Source organism: Takifugu flavidus, chromosome 17 (genome assembly GCF_003711565.1).
Source record: "Takifugu flavidus isolate HTHZ2018 chromosome 17, ASM371156v2, whole genome shotgun sequence".
Lineage (NCBI taxonomy): Eukaryota > Metazoa > Chordata > Actinopteri > Tetraodontiformes > Tetraodontidae > Takifugu > Takifugu flavidus.
Window position 1 is genome coordinate 8,052,629 of NC_079536.1, and position 19,232 is coordinate 8,071,860.

At 42.0% G+C, this 19,232-nt stretch overlaps 1 protein-coding gene and 1 long non-coding RNA gene across 2 annotated transcripts in view; both read left to right on the top strand.

Annotated features, from left to right (window-relative positions):
- Positions 1-19,232, top strand: part of cntnap2a (contactin associated protein 2a) — a 211,770-nt gene that overhangs the window by 20,759 nt on the left and 171,779 nt on the right. The window lies entirely within an intron of this gene.
- Positions 1,299-6,057, top strand: LOC130513864 (uncharacterized). Its single transcript, XR_008946848.1, has 3 exons — positions 1,299-4,294; positions 4,437-4,462; positions 5,032-6,057. It is a non-coding gene; the product is annotated as an uncharacterized LOC130513864 (long non-coding RNA).

The window sequence follows — 19,232 nt, forward strand, 5'->3', positions numbered from 1 at the left end:
TTTATTTTACTATTATAGAGTCGACGCTCTGAGAGAAGCGACACTTGTAAGAACACTGTGCGGGATTTCACAGCAGCTTGGTCCAACTTTGATATTTCAAAGTTTTTCCACATCTGAATCTCCCTCTCGTCTGCTCTTTCCTCTCATTTCCCGTGCTCCCTTCTTCCCTCCAATGCTGTTTCCTGGACTTAACATCTAAGTCCCTTGGAGGACATCGCTCCTCCACGATTTCATTCCTTTCCATTTTTTTCTCTTTTGTGTCAATCCTTGGGGACTCTGTCACTAAAGAGGGCAAGGTGAATGAGGCCAGACAATCTTGGTCTTTAGGAAAGGCCCAAAGTCACTTTCTCATGTGCGTTTTGGATACATCTGCTTGTTTTGTTCCCTGGTCTGTGTGAGCGTCTGTTTGCCAACATGATTCTAATGAACAGGGTGCTGCAGACTCCAGCTTGGATCCCAGTGCTGTAGTCACTTCAAGCTAATGGACTCCTGTTGTTAACACTTTTCTAGCATGTTGGTTGGTCATGTGACAGGGTCAGATTGAGAGCAACTTCTCTCTTCCTTTTCAGCTTTTCTTTCATTCACACAATATTTCCAATGCCTGTGTTACATTTTGCTGGTGGATAACGTACAAAAAAACAGGATTAAAGTGATAAACAAAGGTCAATGTATGGTTCTGACATACACGGATATGTAGAAGGATGCTGCAATGTGGCCAGCTTTAAAACACAGTAGCTATCCTCAGCCTGACCTACTGAACAACCGGATTAAAACCATCATCTGCATGTGGATTTAAGTTGCCTTTCCATCCACCCCCCCCACACACACACACACCACCAGCTGTCATCCCCTCCCCCTCACAGCATTTGAAATCACATAATCAAAACAGAAAGCCATGCTAAGCTAGGTTAAAATCGCCATTCATGAGCGATCAGCTGAGTTGTATTAAAATGTCAAAACGTTAATTGTGGCTTTCTCAGTGAGTTGTTTTGATTACAACATTTTATTTTGCACTAAAAAAAATGGCACTTTTCTTTTCTACCCTCATTACTGAAGAATGTAATAGCATTGCTTTGCCTTTCACTGGATGAGCAACAACTACCACGTTCATTTTCTTTTCTCTGCAGATCTTTGAAACATATGAAACTTTTCCAAGTGTAATGATCAGATTTTATTAAACCACAATTGCCCCCCCCCCCCCCCCCCACCCCAGTGTGCAATCTGTGCACAAGGGCCTTTTTTAAAAATCCGACCAACCGTTGTCACTGAGGGCTGTAATTGGGGGGTATGCACAGCATCTCAATCCTCCTAAAGAGCATCAGAAAAGCTTCTTATTTCCATGTTAGCACAGAATTAATGGCCTAAACTCTTAAAAGGATGCAGTTTTATTTGTGCTTGCAAAAAAGAATAAGCAGCTGGTGTTAAAAAGTAGCCACTCGTTCTTTTTAGAAGTAGGCTGAAAACACTCCTGATGTTTTGTCAGAAAGACGAGGCCAGAACAGATGTTGATTCCTGTCGCAAGAGAGTGGGGGCTCAGGATACATGCCAACTGTTGGAAGGGAAGTGAAGGGAAGAGAGAACAGGAGAAGGTACTTATCCGAGGATGGGAAGGATGCCATGGCATCTATAAATAATGAGTTCAAATGACACAGATGTGATATTATTGACAGAATTTTCAGGTGGGTTGTGCAACACATCCCTTTCTACACATTCAAGTAGACATAAGCTCTGCCATGTGCCATCTGCCATCTCAAAATGTAATTATGTTCTGTAAAAAAAGACACACTCGACAGGAGGTGGGCAACTGTACCCGCCTCTCCTGACGCTTTGAAAAACTGTCCAAAGTCCCTCGCTGAAAGCCAAATACCTGCACTTTTTCCCAGAGGTGAAGTCAGTATCGATGATGACGGTGCTGATGCGTTGGGGATGAAACTGCTGACTCACTGTGTTCCATCATGACCATGGTGCCCATTTGAGAGCCGTAACACTCATCCTCACACTTTCTCTCCAGCCATCCACCCTTCTGTGCCCTCTATCTTTTGAGCCACCCACGGCCCCTTCTCTAATCCCCCAGCAGGCCCACTCTCCCCAGGAAAGGATTAGAGACCGTTTGAAAGACTCGCGGCTGTTTCTACGCGTGCGTGCGAGTGTCCTTCTGTCGGCACACGCGAGAAACAAATGGACAATGAGCAAGAGCTACGAGGGGGTAGAATGGATGGGACAGAAAGGCGCGGAAAGGGAGAGAGGTTGAGGTGTAGAGTATAAATCACAGGAGCACAATATGTCAGAGGAAGGACAAAAATGTCTCCCGCAGCTCATGAGGGGTGCAGGCTGGAAGAGGGGAGATGAGACTGTAGAGGGCGCACCGCCCACTGACGTCAGATGAAAAGTAAGATTTTAAAGTCAAAAACCGAACAGGGAATAATTTATCTCTCCCCCAGTGGAAATAGCTGAAATGAGAAACAAAAACAAGTCCAGCCTGCAGGGAGATGAGGTGAGCTTTTTCTTTGATAAAAACCCTACTCATAAAAATCTACACAGATTCAGTTCTTTTTAAAGCATGGGGGAAAATTACATTTATAAGAGAAAGTGTTGTCCAAATGATACAAAACATTCTTGTGAAGTTTGTTTCCTGCAATATCTGACTTAATCCAAACGGGTTGTGAATTCGTGCCTGTCTCCCCGACACCGTTTGCTTAGTAAACCTTCTTCTGCGTGAGTTGATAATATTTCTGACATTTTAGTCGGCTCCCTTTCAGGAGCCTCCTGATGCAACCGAGTGATGGTTGCAGCAATAGTCTGTCACTTTTCCAGAGTGTGTGCACAGAGCATCAGTCAGTTCGGCCTTCTGTCTTCCAATTCTATTCCACAGTTTTGGGGCTTCAATTGAGGACGTGCATCCCTTTCTTGACTTCCTTGTTGATTCAGGGACAACAAACACACATCGACCTGCTGACTTGAATGGCTGAGGGAGATCATGTGGATGGAGACCATGAAGAATCTGAAAAAAGTAATAATTGTAGCACATGACCAGATTGTTGCTGATGTCGATCTAGTAGCGATTTTTTATGCAAGTTATGCAAAGATTAAAATGCCACAGCTGAGTGTCCAAAAGCAGAACTTCCGCCTATCGGTGAGTGCTTTACGTCTCTCTATATAGTGAGTAGCGAGTAGGGCTTTAGGACACAGTGAAGGTGTGGCTGAGCCCAAGTGCTTTAGGCGAGTCAAGCTGAATACTGGCGGCATCACCAGTCCCAACCGTCGTGACCTCAGTCTTCCTAATGTAAGAAAAGATATCCAGGCCTTGATTTTCTTCAGCGAGTTCCAAAGTCGTTGCAGGCTGTATGCTTTATCTCTTCTTCATACTGTATTCTGCTGTTCCACCCTGTTGCTTTTGTTCCTGACTTTGTTTTTGTAAGTGAGCCCCCACTGACAAACAGTGGGATTGATGTTTGTTGCACTGGTTCTTGTAGCTTCCCAGTGAGCTGCTGTATTGTAATCATATCAGCAACGCAATGAATATTTATTCATTGTACATAAAAATAATTTGTCAAAAACAAAAATGAAAAAGATCCCCATCGATCCCCTTCCCACCTTTCACAAAGGGGAGAGAAACGCTCGCACACTGAACCAAACCACAGCACTGGCAGGTGTTAATGGATCCAGCTCGCATCATTTGCATGCAGAGATGTGAGCACAGGTGGAGCGACCTGCTGGGCCTTCCAGGCTAATGCTCCTCTAACTCTGCTGTGGCAGAGCCACAGGGTGATCAGTCAGGAACCAGCCTTTACTGATGTCTCCATCCTTTAATCCAGGAAGATCTCCAGGTGTTGAAACAGCAGCATGAATTTCTCCCCACTGTTCTGGCCGGACTCATGATCCATAATTATTTCACGCAGTTTATTCCCTTTAGAACTGGAGCCAAAAGTTCCTTGGTGCTTCCTCCATCGCATCTTGATTGTGTGATATTGTGGGAATTGGATAGATGGATGCACCCTCGTAGCTTCTGCAGCTAATTTTAAACAGCCAAGGATCCTAAATTCAGCATTTGTGGTGTCCCAGGAACTTGATTGGCTGCTAACACTGTTTTTCCAAGCCAGCACCCTTCCGAGATTTCCATAGAGTTCCGCCTCCATCTGTTCCAGCCCCCAAAACGCCCGACTTCATACCCAATGAAGATCGGTTGGGTCTGGGTCCAGAACTTAGACAAGACAGAAGTGAGCAGGGGGACGTCGTTGTGTGAGAGAAAAGACAGGATTATGTGCCTCTGCTCCTGAGATTGAGGCAAAACAATGTTTGTACACATGCACTTTGTAGTACACATTTGAGATCGGTTTAGTTGCAAATAAATCAGGAGAATAAATTGCTGGATTCCAACACATTTTTTAAGGTTTTATCATGTTCACTTTTGCTTAAGCTGCTCTATTTTTTTACAGATTTATCAAGCCCTGGACACAAAGTGGTAACAGCACTGATTCTGATACTTTCAAAGAAAAATACCTGTTGCGAATTGTAGATGGTTTAGTCAAATGACTGTTTTGGTGATTTAGAGGTTTTATTGTAGCCGTAAGGTTAAGAGGCTAGCTGGCGGTGAGCAGGTTTCAGTTGGGTTTAATTTTCTTTGTTTCAGTGTTTACACTTCCAGTCTGATTTCTGCTGCTGTATTATTCTGACTTTTGTGCAGTTTTCTGTGAATTTGCTGCCACCCCATTGTGATCCCTTCAGAATTACTCTCTCCTGTGGTTCCTCTTCCCTCCGTGTGTCTCCTGTGTCTGTGTGTCCTGATTACCCTGATTGTTGCCACCTGTGCTTCCTCACCTGCGTCTCATTCTCTCTCTCACTTGAAGCTCTGTCTCAGACACCTGTGTGGGTCACTGTAGATCCCTGTCGAGTGTTATTATTTGTTTGGTTTACCTTCATGTGTTTTAGGCCCATTTTCAGGTGAAAACTGTAAACTTCTGTAATGTTTCAGCTCTCTGTAGTTCTCCATAATCACGGTAATGTTTTTAAGATATGCATGTGCATCTGCAGAACTGGTTCTGTTCGGGGTACGACTGGGAGACTGATACACCTTATTCTTGCGGGCCTTAAGGAGGAAGTATCTTGCATTGATATTCAAAAATGAACATTAACCACAAAGATTCTCTTCTTCCGCCTGTTGGGTTCGATTAAATAGAAAAGGGTAACAATGTTTGTTCAAAGGTTTAACTTAAATGTCGGGAGCACACTTTTATTCCCCCACATTGTTATTTTGCCATTTTAAGTGGTTTATTTTGCAAACTTGCAGAAGCATCCTTATTCATCCTTATTCAAGCTGACACAGAGAAAGGCTGGAGATAATCTGAACACTTTTAAGTGCACATTTACAAGTAACAATGATATTAGCAGAAAGTCTTGTCAGCAGAGAAGAAATGACAGATGATATTTTAGCTGGTAGCAAATCGATCCATTTGAGTTCAGAAGTAGAAGAAAAACACAAGGCTAAAAAGAGGGTGTCTCTTCCCCCTGCTTTTTAGAGAGAAGAGACACGAGAGAAGCAGGAGAACATCGAAAAGCAAAGGAAGAAAAGAGAAAAAACAGAATGAATGCAAAAAACTTTCTGGAATCTGACCCCTAAACCTGAATATGTGAATGCAAGGCAAAACTTCTGCATTCATCTTTTATATCTCCTTATTTTATATTATTCACACTTTATTTTCTCTGAGCTTCCATTCATTCTTCTCGACGTCTTCCAGCCTTTTTATGCTGCTGTGCTCGTAGCGTGCAGATGTGTGTTTATGCAGTGTGTTGCCGCTTATTCCCTGATGTATTTGTACTTCTCTCCTTCTCTGCAAGCCTCTTTGCTATTGCACCAAAGCTCAATTTTCCAAATTAAATGGAGCTGATTAAAAGACTGTGCAAATGTTTGATTTCTCAAATGTGTGCGTGTCTCCACCGGGACTTTAGGAGCAATATCAGATTTACATTACTTTTTTATGTCATTTGATTATGGACGTTCATAACATCTCTGTTAAATGAATTATTGATTTGAACTGTAATTAAAGCATGACTTTCTTATGTGTGTGCAAGTGTTTGCATTAAATTACCCTCAGGCGTTTTTCATTAAGCCTATAGCAGGGGGTCAACGATGTGTTATGATGGGAATGCCTCAACATAAATATTGTGCTCTGAAATCACCTTTAGATGTAGATGTGGCCCGTCCTTTGTGAATAATGAAGCAACTCCCCCACCACCTCCACAGCTATTGTAAGGACATTTTCAAGTAAAACTTGTAAAACTTTTAAAATTGCAGCTGCCCGCTTGTAGAGTTCTGTAACAGGAAGTCGATACACATGCCCACTATAGTTGAGGTCGCTTTTCTGCAAGTGTGATATATAGATATACAATGAAAAGTGGCCAATTGTACACTACTGTTTGATCCTGATATGGAAAACTATAACCTTTTTCTTGGGTTCCTGCTGTTTTCAAAGGAGTCGAGTGTGTTACTTTAGTCTTTCAGCAGGTCTCTCTCATGTAAACAGGGACTCAATTCAGTAGAGGTTACCATCAAAATAAAGTAATTTTTATTGTTGAGCTCCTTTTTTGAAGAAAAAATACAGAAATAGACTTTCTGGACTTTCAGGCAGATTGAACAGAATTCATGAAATATGCTGTGTCCAGGTCTGAGAACCTGCAGTTGAAGATTGGGATTTTCTCATTTTGTTGCTAAATTCAAAACTAATTGCAAATATATAAAGGTTGAGTCAAGTAAGATAGAAACTCAGTGAAGCAACACAGTATTAGGGATCACACACTGTTCAGCTAAAACTGGACTTGGTGCATGTAAACATGTCAGCTCGGTTGAAATTGAAGTTTTAAAACTCTCTACACCCAGTTAATGCCATTGAAAGTCGATTTACTGTAGACAGACCAGTCAGACGGAACATGACGAGGTGTTCTGCGCCTCCACTGGAGCTCTGCACCAAGTCCTGAGCCAGAAATTGTTCAGCATGTAAAAGGAACACAACAGAACTGTACAAATGTGCAATGTTGTACTGGTTGTTACCTGGTCATTTACTATTATGAATTAATTGTTCTTCCCATCAGAAATGCGTGTTTGTCATTCCTGATTTGCTGTGAGTGGTTCAGCTTTTTGATGTAAGAGCCTCAAGACTGAAAGGTTATTTTCTAGGTGCTGCTGTCCAACCACCAACCACACGTTGGCAAGTGAAAACTGCAAGTAGCTGCAGACATTTTATGGCTCTGAAAATGTTCTTCTCAAATGAAATTTTGCTACAGCTGCTCACACATGACTGAGCATACACACACAAACACACAGACACACACACAGACATTAGAATCTAATGGGATGGTCCTCACCACCAGAAATCAGCAAAACCATTTAACCAGAACTGCTGATTCATCTTATATTTCACTTTTTGCATGGAAATCTGCAGAAATTGGTAGGTAATGCATTTGGCCTGTGTGTGCCCCACAATGATGTAAAAGAAGAAATCAAACACATGAAGATGAGAAAAACATTTCATGAGAAAAAAAGAGAAGTTAAATGGGAATGGGAATCTTTCATTTCTTTATTTCAGTCTGTGGATTAGCCGAACGGTGGATTACCTTTACTGCACACAATTATTTGCAAAATTAGCAGAGCTGCAATGTAGCAATATGGAAGCAGGTTTAGCATCAGGCCCTGTCTCAGTATATTAATTTGATGATAATAGTCTGCTAGACATTACAGGGAATGAATATCAGACCCCCCCCCCACATGGATCAATGAAGCAGAGCCCACAGGAGGATGCTGGAGAGGTGGTGGGACTGGGAGCCGAAGCGCAGAGCAGCAGAAGGCAGAGCAGCACGAGCAGCATACATCAAGCACAGAAGCAGCATGGAGCAGTCGGGAAAGGGGGGTGGATTAAATATCTGTCCTAATCAGGAGAGAGGTTCACGTGACGGATCACCAGAATCGTCCGCTTTAAGTTATCTGTCCTCAGTCTGATCATCTGATTGGAAATCGGGGCCGTACTCGTGATTTTTTAAAGGCTCAGAATTGGGTGGGAAAGATTTGGATCACTGATGATAAAAAATGTTACAGTCCATTGTCTCAACGCTACACATTTGCAGAAAGCTGCGATTGGGTACATAGAAACATACAGTTGAAAAGTGAGAGTTGCATCAGCAAGACTCTCAGTGTCAGCGAGCAGGCAACCAGGGTTCCAGTACCGTATATTTCTACGAGTGGCTGTACTGTTGAGACAAGCTAGTTGCTGCTTGGCTGCGAAAGGCAGCTACACCAACACGCTTGATGGGGATTCACTGAAAGGAAAAATGCCTACAATGAAACCAATATGTTATTAAAAACAAGAACCCAGCAAAGTCCACAGTGGGAACTCATTTCTGTCTGATGTGTGCTTTTCCAACACTCTTTCAGTTTGTTTATTTAGGAAAAAAACATCTTTAGATGGAAATTGTGTACATGGCTATTTAGTACTAGCTGACTTTGTGATACCGCAACAGTGATTTAAGCTGCAGCCATGTAGCTCGGCCCTCACACACTTATTCAGCTGTGGCGAAGCTCAAAGGTCTGCTGCTTCAGTGACCACTGGTGTTGGAAAACTTGGATATGTTCTTTTGCTTACTTCATTTCTAAAGTATCGGATCTGGACTCTGGATCTGGTGCCAGCAGATACTCAAAATCAAATGACTCGGACTCCCAGTACTGTCTGCCTGAACTGGCATCCAGGCTTTGCATCATTAGTGTGCACAATAACTCTCCTTGTCAAGAGCCTTGTATTGTCACTTTATATATATTTATCTCACACTTCAATAATTTACCATGGCATCTTCAGCCCTGAGGCATTTAACCAATCTGCATTGTACAGCTGGGTTTTTTCTTGTCTTAACCCAGTCTCTGCAGGGTCTCTTGTCATATTTCTTCACATGGTTGTGTCATCTTTCAGCGGGTTAGCCTTCGATTCTCAAGGGTCTCCCTTTTCTCTCGCCATCAACTTCCTTCAATTCTCTTTGAGCGTTCTGCTTTCTTCTACATACTGGCTGTGTTAGTGCCTCCACGTCACAAGGTTTCAACTAAATTTTCCTTAAGATTTCCGAATTAAAGGCTGGTACAACCTGCCGTGTTTTTATTTCAACGGCACAGCAACAAGTCAGGTCTGTGGCGCGCTGCAAGAAAGTGTGATCACATACCATCGGGAGGCAACACTCCACAGAAAATCCCCAAAATGTCTGGCTCTTGGCTGGTGCGCTGTCAGCTGTTAGAGGCTGCCAGTGCTGTGACAAACCCATTCCAATGTGTCCCACGTTAGCGCCACTTAAACTGATCACAGGTGATCAAACAGCTCAACTTGTAAACATTCTGTTCACCTTTGAAGAAACACAGGAACTGCTGGCAGGATGTACACATTAGTACAGCACAGTCACAGTGTTTATTACACATTTTTACACCTGAATACACATACAAATAAGTTACACACTAGTGTCACTTGTACATGCATGTTTGTTTAGGAGTAGACACACAGGGTTTAATTGTTGATAAATTAAAACACGGATGTATTAATTAATAAGAACCAATACATTAATAACTAAATAATGTGTAATTTTGTGTAAATTAAAAAGTTAAAAGGAGTTAGAGTGAGCGGCATCAAGGGATTTTTAATCTTATTTCTTTCTCAGTTTGTCTGTAAACAAGCTGGATTTTATTTCCAATTGCAGCACCACTGTGTCGACAGACAGAGCGAGAAGTGAGAGACATCCATGACTCTGGAGGGAGAGTGAGAATTAGAGCAATGAGGAGCAAAACTTAATTATGATGGTACAATGGGAGATCAATTCAGAGTCAGAGGCCAAAAATGGTGTTTAAAAAGGGAAAAAGTAACTAAAGGAAAGCTATTCAGCAGTTGAATATGTTGTCGATAGTGTGTGCGCGCGCGTGCATGCTTGCGTGTGGGTGTGTGTGTGTGTGTGTGCATGATCCTGCAAAAAGACTATTACTTACATTTTTCTATGTTTTCTATAAACATGGTCAAATACGCGCTTGAGTGTCACTTTATAAAGAGCTATAATGTAAGAGAGTAATATAAATAACAGCATTTAACTAATGGACTTTTCTTTGTGTCCATTGATGGTTTAGTATGTTTTATTAAAGCAGTTTGCACAGCTTTTTTAGTTTAACTTTGTCGGTCTTATGTTATCCTTCTTCCCTTCAATCCAGCCCGGAAACTCGAGGGATTAGTAGCTTTTATCAAGGAGGTGAAAGGTGATTTTCAACATTTATTACGGGGCCACAGTCTAATACCTGTTTATAATTTTGCTAATGCAGTTGTTATTTATAGAAATCAACTCTGAACTTTGACATCTTTTAATCAAAGCTGGAAAAAAGAACTTCTTTGCATAATCATGGGTCAAAAAGGTCTGAACTACTGTCCCATTATCTATAGAACTGCACACAGTTTGCCAAATTCTGAGTGCTTCAGGCGTTTCCTTTGATCCGACCTGCTCTAATTCTACTCTCAACGTCCACTCTTTCAGCAAGAGGGCACAAATGTGACCTTTTACCTAATTGTTTTAGTGTTCAGTGAACATTTCATTGGACTAGACTCCAGATGCAGTCAATAGCTCAGCCATCAGCTAGCAACACTTGTGTGAGGAGTGAGGAGATATTTAATGGGTAAGTTCTGCTTCAGTTTGAACTTCATTAAAATCTCAGATGGCAATTCTATTAAATAAAGAGGTGGACTGTCTATTTATGAATCTGCTATTTTGTATCCTTCCTCTCAATTCTCTGCAGACAGGTGCGCTAGCTCTGAAATGAGAAGCCCTGGTTGTGACTAAATCAGTGATGTAGCAAGACGTGTGTTTTGTTGTTATTATCAGGGCTGTTTGTTCTTGCTTCTCTCTGACTCACAGCTAAGGAGTTCTGTGTGAAATATTCAAGCTTTTATGTAGAAAAGTGTGTAGGCAGGGAGATCCAAGGCTAATGAAAGTACCTCCTCGACAAATTTGTGAAGGAAACCAGGTGAAAGGTCAGCGTATCTGTGTCGATGCCGACCTTGTGGTTTGTTTCCTGTGACCTTCACTCTACCTGCAGGACTAAGGAATGCCATGTTCAACGTCTCACCAGTATATTTTCCCGATCAGCCTGTTGGGGGGTTGCTGCTGCCGTTGTGTGTGACAGCTGAACACAATCATGATAGTGACATTTTAAAACAATTTCCGAGGACTTTTACTCAAAAAGAGCTTTATAAGTGCTGTTTATTTACCAGACTATACAGTACTTCAGCTTGTGGACTCCTCCCTTAAGTATGGTTGATTGAATTTAGAGCCTTCTTAAAGAGCACTGGAAATTAGATGCTGAGTGTGCTGCAGCACCCCCTGTTGGTAAGCGAGTTGTTTACCTCCATCGTAGCTTTGAACGTTCCACCGTTAGCGCCTTCATGGAGCCGGTTGTCATAAATCCTCATTAAGACATACTATGAATGTTAGGACACGATCAGAATACTTCCCAGAACTTTTGTCACGTTATTACTGTTGTACTGATTCTTCCACTAGCACCATTGGACATCTTCGAGCAGAGATCAAGCAGCAGATACCCGTCTCACCTTTGCCTAGATTGATTTATGGAGCTTCTGCAAGGGAGAGCTTATCTTGTAAATATGTGAAAGGTGATCATGTCAAGCAGCATATCGCTGGAGGCATCACTAGTTCACAAACTGTTATTTTCAAGGTGAGAGACAGAAGCTAAGTAATTCCAATATTTGCTCATAGTCAGATTACCATAGATGTTCTATATAAAGATGAATTTGAGGGTCTTGTGGGATGAGAAAATGCTACCTTGTTTTTTTGTCTCACAAATTTAGCAAACATACACACGAGCATCTCCATTAGAATCTAGCTTTTGAATAGTGGGTCTTATTTTTCTAAATGTCAAAAAATAGATCCAGCTTGGACACAAGACAGGGATGCTTTAAACAGATGGTCTTTAAGCACCAAAGTTGATAGTGTTCACATCCGTAAACAGAGCTGAAGGGACACATCCTTAGATCAAATAATGACTTTGAAAAGAATCACAAGAGTAAAAAACAGTTCATTATTTATCCATCAATTCTGTTGCCGCAAAGTCATGTTTTTTTTACGTAAATTGTTGCTTGTATGCACTCAAGTTATGGCTTAATAAAACCAGCATTAGCATTAGCATCCGTACTGAAATTAATTGCATCCACTGCAGCCTCCTCACCTCTGTCAGCTGAAGACCAGTGAAATTACATTATTTATGAACTTGTTTTGTTGTATGTTGTGTGTGTGTGTGTGTGTGTGTGTGTGTCTGCGTGTGTGTGTGGGTGTGGGTGTGTGTGTGTGTGTGTGGCTGCATGGTGCACAACAGCATGACTGACAACAGCTATAACCTTGCAGTAGGAATGTCAAAGTAAAGCTACTTTTGTCATGTACTCATGTCCGGCAGAATGAGGTTGGGAAGCCCCTAGTGGGAGCAAACTAGTGGTGTCTTCGCTCCGCTGCCTCAGGCGCAACACACTGCAGCCCACATCAAACATATACAACAAAATATTCATGGAAAATGCCAGCTTTGAGTACAAACCCTTTCAGAATGTTTTGCATGTGTAAACTCTGAATCATTAAGAGCTCTGTCCTCCAGTGACGGCAGTAACACATGGTTCATATTCACGTGGAAGCCTTTATTAGATTAATAATAAATTAAAGCAGAAAAAAAGTTGAAAGGTCTGTTCAGGAAGATCAGTGTCGATGTCATTACATGTTACAAGATTAGGAGAATATTCTGTCTCAGGTCTCTCAGGGGGTCTTTTGAAACCTATATTATAAACCAGACCACACGGTTATCTAAAAAAATATTTTCTCTGAATGTATCCAAAACATGACAAATGCTGTAGGTTTTGTTAAATGGCAATCTTAGCTAAACTATTAAGAAAGAAACACTGTTTGCATTCTTGCAACATTCACAAGCTGTCCACAAGGTCACCAAATTGTGACTGTAAAAGCAATTTAGTAACTCCTTCAGACAATTTCAAGTCTAAAACACAACTGCTTTGATTCAATTTTTAAAAAGCGTTTAAAAGGTGCTGGGGTGTATTTTTCCAGTAACTTTTTCAAGTTCATTTACTAACGTGAAGCTACTGTTTCTTCTATAAATCGTGTTGAATTAATTATTTCACATCCTTTGAAGGAGTCCATTAAAGTGCTATTTAAATAAATATAGATAAGTTTATGTAAATATGGTCATACTGTGTAGATAATCAGACTATGAGTCTGCATCAACCTGAACCATCTGAGTTATCATGTTCGAGAATGTGGTCACCACCGTCAGAGACACCACATTAAGAGAACAGCCCCGCACGCTGCCACCTCCTCATTGAGTTCTCCACATCCAGACATAGCAATTTCAGACTAGAAATGAACTCATCTGTTTGTGTCATTCTCCGTATTTTTAGATTGGTAATCTAATAAAATAGACCTTCTGTTGGAATTAACTGCCTGGAGGATGTGGAGTGCTGGATTGATCAAAATTTAGCAATTCAAAAACAGACATTCTAATCTTCAGTCCTTCCCTCCCCTCTTTGTAGTCCTGGTTTAACATTTGTTTTATCGTCCCACAAACAATCCAGACTCAAACCTCTTCTGTCACAGTCTAATCTGGAGAAAGTCAACAGGCCCTTTTCTTTCCAGCATTTGCTAGTGCAGCTCCATTATGTCCTGGGACTCTCAAAAGTGAAGTACCGACCCATTTTGAGCTTTTCTATAATGTCAGTTAACAGTATTTTCATTTTACTGTTATTTGAACTGATTTTCATTGCTGCTGTTTATGAAGCACCTTAAAGTTCTGACTTTTCAGAAGGGACATTTAGCACTGTTACCTCATAGCAAAGGTTTTGAGTCCCCTGGGGGACAGAAGCTTTTCTGTTCTCCTTGAGTGGATTTTTCTGGGTTGCTCCAGCTTCCTCCCACAGTCCAAAGACCTGCATTCGGGGGCATTCAGGGGCATCTGAGAGGTCCTAGCTCCCATGACCCTGCTAAGGGACAAAAGTAAAGGACGGATGGATGGATGGATGGATGGATGGATGGATGGATGGATGGATGGATGGATGGATGGATGGATGGATGGACGGACGGACGGACGGACGGATGGACAAATAGATGGACAGACAGATGGATGGAAGGTTGGATGGGTGGATGGACGGTCGGACGGGCGGATGGAAGGAAGGAAGGAAGGACAGAAGGTAGGAAGGAAGGACGGACGGACGGACGGACGGACGGATGGATATAATGGATATCATTATAGGGCATGAATATAATTAAGTGTGAAATCACCAACATGGCAGATTTTTTATATGAATGCAGACACTGTTAACATCTAAGCACCAAAATTCATGTAACTTGACTAATTTAGTGACTCCTGAAGTTTGTGTGGCTGTTTTGGTTAGTTCTCCATTTCCTCTTCTAGTACAGAAATGTTGTTTACGTGTCTGGAAGCACGTCAGCTCTTTGAGAAAATTGAGTTTGTTGTTTGCATGTACGCCGTGCAGACCGAATTGAGGCAACTTTCCCGGCATAAATGCGGCCTGAGTGGTGACAGATAATGATTAAGGCTGAGCTGAGAGAGAGAGAGAGAGACCAAGAGTGGAAAATCAAAGTGAGAGACGCGATTGAAAACGAGAAGAACTTAGATTTCCATTAAACTGTTTTACCATCACTCAGTCAACGTCTCCCCCTCATGTCCAACCTGTGCTCCCTCTTCACAGCCGAGCTTCACCTACATCTCACTCCTGAGTGGATCAGTTCACTTTGATTCATGTGGTTTAACTGATATAAGTGTAATATTTGGTGGCACTGTACCAGAATACAACAGGCAAGATAGACAGAATACCTATTTAGATGTATAAATATTTATTTTCTTTAGTTATTTTACCCACTTTTACGCTCAGAATGTTTCATGCTTAGTGACCTATATCCTCACTGTCCTTATGCCCTAAATGGTGATCTGTAATACAGCTGAACTCGCCGCTGTGCACAGATCTACAAAAATGTCCTTACAGGGCAGTAGAGGGATCGTACCAGATCTCCTTTTTTCAGTGTGTTTCAGGTCTCTGCATTGTTGTGTCACTTTTAAAGGCCAAAAACTGCCTTGAGACAAAGTGTGACTGAATAAATAGCGATACAAACCAGTAGTAATGAGCACTAACACTGGAGGTTTGAAGTCTTAAATTATGCAAAGCGCTGGTTTCTCCAGACAAATTAGTGGAGAAAATCTCCCCTCTTCCAAAAATGAATTTGGAATTTGCATACATTTTAAGAGGAAAGGCTGCTGTCATAATTAGAAAATAAAAATAGAATAAGCTGACCCTCAGACATGCATTCTTGTTTGCTTGTGCAATGTAGTATTCCTCCCCAACTATGTTTTTGTTGGTGAGGATAAGGACAAAAAGAAGAGTGGCGGGTTTGGCTCGGAATACTTTCCTTTTTGTCAAAAATGCAAACCATCTACCTCCACTGGCAGTGTGTAGACAACACCGTTGTGTATTCCAACGCAGATGCCAACTACATCTGCAGCTTCGTTCTCGCTGACGCCGTCATTTTCAAATCACCGCCCACGCTCCCTGACATTTGCTGCTCTTCCATTTATTCAATAAGATAAAATGAAATAAAATAAATTACCTGAGAAGTCAGATTTAATTGACGGGGAGGCAATAACACAAATTAGATCTGCAGTCATTTATAGCAGGTCTCGTTTCACGTGTGGTCAGGAAACCTGTGGAGCTGTTGGTGTAAATGAGATAACAGCATTATGCAAATGAGTGTTGATTGGATTTCTTTGGTCTATTTGTTTAATTGGCTCTCAAATAAACCCTTAATGTGCCATATTGGAAATCAGAGTGTTAATAAATGACATGTAATATTCATGATATTCAAACACCCTGAAGTTCAGCTGACAGCGGAGAGACACAGACGACATGGATCATCTGAAACAAATCAATAAATGTTCGTTTCTGGCCTCAGCTAACATAAATCAGTGACTGTTTGCACTCTGAGCGCATGAATGTGTATAAATTAGTATGTGCATAGTGTATTCAGTGTGTATGTGTGTGCATGTGTGTGATCCACCACTTCTTCTCATTAAAGGGGAACTGAGGTGAGGCTGTTGGTAATTGATGTGTGTAGCTCAAAGGGATACAAGCTTTAATTCCTCAGCACTAACAAATGATACATCATACATAACCTCACACTCAACACTGCAGAAGACATAAATCAAAAGCTAAGGGCCTGCCACCGTTTGCTACACTAACAATAGCAAACACCTCTTCCTTCCTCTGCTTTTCATCGCCAGCCTTTCTTTCAATCTGTCTTAATCCACTGACACTATCTGCTCGTGTGGAGGATCTCTCCCCCCATCGGTTCTGTTCAACTTTAAACGATACAATATCATAGCACATTTTCTCCCCTGCCTGCTGTTGGACTCTCTTGCTCCACCACAATCCCTTTCAAGCGCTGCATGGACAACAGATGGTCAGCTCATCCCACCCACAGACAGAGGATAAAGTGAGAGAGAAGTGATGTGCAGGAAGGACAGAAAGTGGAGCAAATCAAATGGACAAGAGCAAAGAAAGGGAGGATGAGTAGAGGGAGGGGACACAGGCAGAAAAACAGAATATAAACAATGCTATCTCTCTGCAAGGACTTTGGATTGGATCATACCTATGCAGTCAAATGGGTATTCTGAAGCCTGCCTGCACAGATTGCAGCCTCATCAGAACACCATGGAGCCAGTTCACCCCATTATTTTAAGAAAGATTTTCTTGTGACTCACCAGTAAGTAACTGGGTATTGGGGAGGCTGCCGAGGAGGCGAGGCCAGCATTCAGAGCAAAAGAGAAAGGCTGAAGATGATGGAAAGGTGGACTGGCAGATTGAAGTGCAGCGTAGTGTAGGATTAGATAGAGGTGATGCAAGGTGAATTATGGCAGTGCAGTAAAGGAGAGGACAGGCCAAGCTTCTGTCGCTCTTGATTTTGCTGGGTAGCAGAAGTTTTGACCCAGCACCCCTCCCCCATCCTCTATCCACACCGAAATCGGTATTCATGGTCTGTTGTGGCCACTACATAATTGAGCTTGGTGGCGTTGTGGAATGATGATGGAACAGCAGATGGTCCGCACAACACAGGAAGGATGCTGTTTCCTGACCTGCAAAACTTTGACATAATCATGTCTCCATTTAAATTACCGTATTTTCACGATTATAAGGCGCACCTAAAACACTGAGATTTTCTCAAAAATCGACGGTGCGCCTTATAATATGGTGGGCCTTGTGTGTGGACTGAGTTCCAAAATCTGCTGTGTGCCTGTGGTATTTGCACTACGGTAAATGCTCCGCCCATCGATTAGTGGCACACCTACGCGTAAGGATCCCCTAAAATAGCGCTGGTCAAGCAACACGTGTATGAGGCTTACTTTAAACTAAAGCCCATCGAATATGTGGCTGAAAATGGCAATCGAGCAGCTGCAGGACATTTTAATGTAAATGAGTCCATGGTCAGAAAGTGGAGAAAACAAGATAGTGAATGAAAGTGAGGAAGACAAAGCTGAGTTTCCGTGGGAACAAAGCAAGGTGGCCCGAGCTGGAAGACCGAGTGGAACAGTTGGTTGTGGAATAGCGAACAACTGGAAGGGGCGTCTCTACTGTCACCAAAGCCCAAAGCGATTGCTGAAGAAATGGACATTGAGCACTTCCAAGGAGGTTCGTCTTGGTGTTTTTGCTTTACGCACAAGGACAACTGTTGCGCAGCGGCTGCCCGCGGATTACCAGGAGAGGGTGGCCATCTTCCGCATCTACTGCCGCAACAAGATAACTGCGCCCAGCCACATCTATGAGGCAGCGGCGGGCAAGTTATGCCACCATATGCGCGTGGATTGTAGACGCATGGGCTATGATACCGTCTTCATGTATTGTAAGAGCTTTCACAAAAGTCGGCATCAACGCTGAAGCGGAACCGGTTGGTGAGTCTGATTCAGATGATGAAGAAGAGGAATTCGGGATGTTGGACAGTGAAATAGCGCAGCTGTTTAATTCAGATACAGAAGATGAAAACTTTGATGGTTTTGTGGCGGAAGAATGAATATTTTGTTCAATAAATGTGTTGAAACTCACTGTTTTACTTCCGTTGTCATTTTTTACTGTATGTTTTTAGCATGTGCCTAATAATACGGTGCACCTTATGTATGTTTTAAATACAGATATAGCACCCATAACTGAGGCAGCACCTTTTATTACAGTGCGCATTATGGTTGTGAAAATACGGTATCATTGTCAGGATCTCTCTTCTAATCACCGCATGCATTTTGCACATTTCATGAGTTTTGCTGCCATTAATCTCTCATTCAGCGCTGATATTTATTAAGCTTTGTGTTATTTGCCACATTGTCCAACAGCATCCCCACAAGTGCTACTGGTACTGCAACTTTTGTAGTCTAGGCAGTTTCCGCCCACATAAACGAAATAATGAAACAATCTTTTACCAGGAAACACAAGACCATCGCACAAGCACATTTTGTAAAATATTTCTCATAAAGGATAATACATTTTTCCACACACATTTTTTTGTGTAAAATTGATAGATTAAATTATTGTGCTGCCTGAATCTAAGCCAGTGTTTAGTATTTCACTCTTTAAATAAATAAGGGCTTGTGCTGTCATTTCTTCATATCTATACAGGCTTTATTGACACTGAAAGTTGATACATGGGTTTAAAGAGTAAGTACCTCAGGTCAGCATCATGGTTGAATGAGAAAAGCGTGTAGAGAATACAGATGTGTTGAAGATGGTGCAACGACACAAATGGGCCATGAAGGTTCCCGTTCATCCAGGTCATGTAATCCAGTGATGTCTACCATAGAGTCAATTGGGTTGTTGAAGGACACTGGAAGCTGTTTCACCCATTATTAGCTTGGCGGTAGTTGAGACTGTCTGTGGTACTTGATCAAAGAGCTAAATGGCTGACATTGGGGAGTTTGTTTCATCAATAGCTGTCATGTAGGGTCATCAGCTTGTTAAAGAGTTAAGGCCCCAGGTCAAATGGGTGGTGAGCCATTTCCCCAAACTTTAATGTCCATTGTGCTCATATGAGTGACCTTTGTCCTTGAGATGTAGGTGAACAGCTGAGTCCTGTCCATAGGAGTAATTGAACTGAGGGTGTTAGTTCTCTCT